This window comes from Hippopotamus amphibius, chromosome 1, assembly GCF_030028045.1.
Source record: "Hippopotamus amphibius kiboko isolate mHipAmp2 chromosome 1, mHipAmp2.hap2, whole genome shotgun sequence".
NCBI classification, from domain to species: domain Eukaryota; kingdom Metazoa; phylum Chordata; class Mammalia; order Artiodactyla; family Hippopotamidae; genus Hippopotamus; species Hippopotamus amphibius.
The window spans coordinates 106,094,148-106,098,834 of record NC_080186.1 but is presented as its reverse complement, the minus strand read 5'-3'; the positions used below and the strand labels follow the sequence as shown (position 1 = coordinate 106,098,834).

Sequence of the window (4,687 nt, the reverse complement as noted above, 5' to 3'; positions counted from 1 at the left end):
GTCATCTCCTATGCTGACACTTACTTAATCAATGTGACAGTCTCCAGGGAACTAGTCCACTTAAATCCCGGGATTCTAGGTTTGATCCCCTAAAGAGTTCAACACAGACTAGATACATCCCACTGAAAGTATTCCATAGGTAAATAGTCTCCCAATAGTAACCAGCATTAATGCATTTGCCAGGAGAGTCCTCGCTAACTATTTACAAGGGAAGTTGACCAGGATATTTTTCTTTCTTTCCAGGCCATCCCCCACTGAAAGGAAATGATAGCAACTAGAAGAAATACTGTTTCCCTTCTATCCCTAAACTGTCTAGGTGGAGATTTTAGGCACAGTTTATACATCAGTAGGGATTTACTTGTCTTTCTTTGAGAGAAGGTACAGTGGTTTCTCCCAGCATCTCTGATTAGTCAGTGCCATATTTCAGAGAGAGAGCTAGACATGTTTTTCTTCACAATAGCATGATCACACTCCTCTCTGGAATCCTAACTCACTTATGAGCATGCCTGCTTTTTGCTATGCTTTCCCCCATTTGCATTATGCACTATTTGACCTACATCTTCCCCAGTAATGGAGCCAGCTCAGATGTAGTGCTTAACCTAGAGGTGGGGCCAAGGAGAAGCAAACACATGGCTATCTTGGGGCTGCATTCAAAGTTAGCCACAATTTGGCTACTTGCTGGTATAAACCTGGCTACAGTACCATTAGGAACATGCACTGCCGAATGTAATGGTAGATTTTGTGTGTTTTGTATTGATATCAACTTTCTTGGTACAAATGTATTTAGACTTATGCATGAGACCATGGCCTCAGAAAAAATGAAAGAAAAACTGCATGAAGCGTGGAAGATGTTGTTATCTGCGTTATACTGAGTTGTATAATTGCACTCTCCTGTAGCCTCCCCACATCTGATAATGAACTCAGGTTCAGCTGTTTGCTGCTCAAAAGCCAGTACTGGAAAGACAAGTGTTGGTAGGAAAGGGAAGGTTGCTTTATTCAGGAGGCCAGCAACATGAGGAGAAGGCAGACTTGTGTCCATAAGCCAATTCCCCAACTGCCAATCAGTGGTCAAGAGCTTTTAAAGGGCAGTTTCACGAGTGTATAGGTTGAGGGAGGGGGCTTTGTGCAGAACAGGACAGTTGGCTCTGACAGTCAACTTGAAATTGTTCCTGCGGTGGCCTGATGAGTGTCACCTTGATTGTTTGAAGTACGGTTAATCTTCAGGTCCAGAGTTGCTTTGTTGCCATTCCTTTGAGGTGAGTTCTCAGAATTGTGTAGGATGGAGCAGCTTATGTCATGGTTACAGTCTGGTCACCTTGTAGTTAACTTGTATCACCTGGTGGGGTTTTCAGTATCTGCAAAACAGCTCAAAGGATATGGCTTAGAATATCACCTATTGCCCTTGAGGGGGACCTAAAGGTCCTTCACTTCGGTTAATGGCTAATTATTATTTTGTCTTGTTTGACTATTTTCCTTTGCTTCTGCATTCTCTCATTTTTCTGATTAACTTTATCCTTCAGCTAAAATTTTTCTATAGTCAGGAGTCAGACAGAGGACATGGGCGTTGGGGAGGGGGCTGTCCTGTGAAGGCCCCATGAGGTCATGCTCAGTTACATTTCTTCCTGCAGAACCTAGAACATTTTTCAGTGGAGTCCCCACTTTACTTTCCAGCAAATTCAATCTGAGGACACAATAATTTATACTATTAACCGACACTTTCAACCTGTTCCCATAACCTGTGTTGCATACCACGTTTCAATTGCCCATTCCTATTTTCAGTGAGACCACTGCAGTGAGGGTGGTAAGGAATGTGGTCTGTCTACGGAATACTGTATTTCTTTGTCTATTTCTGTACTCAGCATGTCAACTTCTGTCTGCTAGTGTACCTTTGACCACACATGACAAACCCAGGAATCTTCAAATTGTAGGGTCTCTGGGTTGAGCTTGGGAAATGCCAGCCAATGCTTAGGATTCTCTCAGAGCTGAGAATGGCTCTTGATCTGGCTCTTGATCCCCTATGCTTTCCCTAGACGGAGTAACTCCAGATTCCTGATCCACACACCTTATGATAGCCAAGGTAACACACACACGCACATACACAAACACAATCATACATGCACACAAATGCACACACCCCACTGTTTTCATGTTGGCAATATCGTTTACGAAAGTGCAAAATGTGTTCCATCTGCTGTGATCCCTCCAGGTGTATGTCCACTGAGTTCGTGCTGTGCAAGTCCTCCTTCCCATCCACCCAGTAGGAGACCTTCTAGAAGCCCAACCCAGATCACCTGGATCCCTTTGATCCTTCCTGTGTAACCCTCTCCTGCTTTTGGTCTATTTTGTGACGAAGGCCTTTTCTGAGTAAGACAGTCCTCTGACTCATAGAGCTACCTTGTTCCCAGTCCCAGAGAATGGGAAGTACATGGAGTGTATGAGCACCAGAACCCATTTATTTGACCTCTCCCTAGGCACTTAGCCACTCAATAAAGGGTGCAGGAATATGAAATCTCAGTGTCCTGGCCTGGGGGAGATTAACTCTTAAAGGTAATTTACCTCCAAGATCTCTTGCCGTCATAGGGCACTTTGCTTGAAATGACACCACATATAGCAATTAACTCAAAATGAACCACAGACCTAAATGTAAGAGCTAAAACAAAACTTCAAGGGGACACATAGGAGAAAAGTCACTGTGCATGTAGGTTAAGCAAAGAGTTCTAAGATACTACAGCAAACGTGTTATATAGAAGAGAACTTTCATGAAAATTGAGAACTTTGCCTCAAAAGACAGCATTAAGAAAATGAAAGGACAAACCACAGACTAGGAGAAAATATATGCATATCAAATTGCCAATGAAGGAATTGTATTTACAATAGCTCGTGAACTATTTCAACTCAATAGAAAGATGCAACACAATTTTTCAAATCAGCCAAAGACCTGAATAGACATTTTCCCCAAGAAGACAAATACATGGGTCATAATCTTAAGAAAAGGTGCTCAATGTCATTGTCCATTGGGAAAATGCACATTAAAACAACAAGATATCACTTTTCCCCGACTAGGATGGCTATGTTTAAGTAGGATAGACCATAGCAAGTGCTTGTGAGAAGGTGGAGAAACTGAACCTTCAGATGTTGCTGGTCAGAATGTAAAAATGATACAGCCACTTTGGAAACCAGTTTGACAGTTTCTCAAAATTTAAGCATAAGCTTACCATAAACCCAGCAATTCCACTTCTTTATATCTATTGAAGAGAAATGAAACATAGGTGCAGATTGTTCAATGTATTTATAGCAGCATTATTTATAATAGCAAAACCAAAAGAAAAACACCCACAAAATCAAAAAACAGGAAACACTGAAATGCCCATCAACTAGTGAATGGCACCTGAAATGTGCTATATTTACACAGTGGAATTCTACTCAGTAATAAAAAGCAAAGAAACTCAAGCCAGAGCATGGATAAACCTCAGAAACATTGTGCTAAGTGAAAGACGCCAGTCACAAAGCACTACATATTGATTTATTCCATTTATCTGAAATGTCCAGAAAAGAAACTTATGGAGGCAGAAAGCAGATTAATATTGCTTGGGGCTTGAGGGAGGGTTGTCTGAAGCAGGGCTGGAGGGAATCGAAAGCAGTGTTCTGAACCTGGATTATGGTACCTGGGGTGGGGCAATAAAGGAAAAAAGAAAGCGACAGTCTCAAATGAAAGGGTGGAGGCGTCTGAGATCGGTCCGTGAATACTGCGCGTTGCGGTGCCCGTGCAGGTGGTGCACAGAGCCTGATTGCCGACATCCCAGCTTGAGTAAGAGATTCCCCCCACCCGTGTGCATGTCCCTTTATCCTCTGGCAGGTGCCCTGGAATGTACAAGGCAGATGAGTTAGTGAGGGGCAGCCCTCCATGGAGTGGTGCCAAGACACAGGGGCACCAGGGTTAAAAACCAGGAGGAAGGAGCGTGCTGGGGATCAGCTGGGCTGGGTGGAGATTCCTGAAGAAGGGCGCTGGGGAGGAACTGAAAGGGCAATTGGGCAGACACGGAAAAGCGGCAGCTGAGACCTCCTTCGATTCTAGGCCGAAGCTCGTCCCTGGGTGGGCTCGAACCACCAACCTTTCGGTTAACAGCCGAACGCGCTAACCGATTGCGCCACAGAGACACAGGGCTGCGAGATCTTGCTGTAACATTCTGGAAACAATGTATTTCCCGTCCCTTCCAGCCCCAGCGGAAAACAGAGTAGAATGCCTCTATCTTGTGCAACCTCGCTGGCACCAGAGACACTGAGTCTTGTCACTCGGGAACGTCAGGCCGTAGACACCGAGACCGAATCAGCTGCGGGCTCCGACGAAACAACGCCGGGCCCACGACCATCCTCGCCTGCTCCTGGCCTCCTTAAAAGCAGCCCCTCTACGCAGCACGACTGCAGGCTCTCTCGGGCCAAAGTCTCCCGTTTCCCACTAGTGATCGGCCTCACTCGTCGCGCTGACCGCAAGTCCCCCCTCACCCCACCCCACCTCCAGGTCCGGTGGTCGTGTGGGGGAAAGGACAGCAACCGGCTGTGTCCCCACCGCGCTGCCTCCTCTTGGCGCTTCCAGAGAAGGACTCCACGAGGCACGACCTGGAATTTGCGCCCCAGGCAGCCCCTCACCCGGAGCAGAGCCTGGCGTCCAGCTGGTGCCCAATAAATG

The 4,687-nt window shown here is 45.7% G+C and overlaps 1 non-coding gene across 1 annotated transcript; it reads right to left on the bottom strand.

The window, feature by feature from the left end:
- Window positions 1-4,084: 4,084 nt before the first annotated feature.
- Window positions 4,085-4,158, bottom strand: TRNAN-GUU (transfer RNA asparagine (anticodon GUU)). Its single transcript has one exon. It is a non-coding gene; the product is annotated as a tRNA-Asn (tRNA).
- Between the last annotated feature and the right edge of the window lie 529 nt (window positions 4,159-4,687).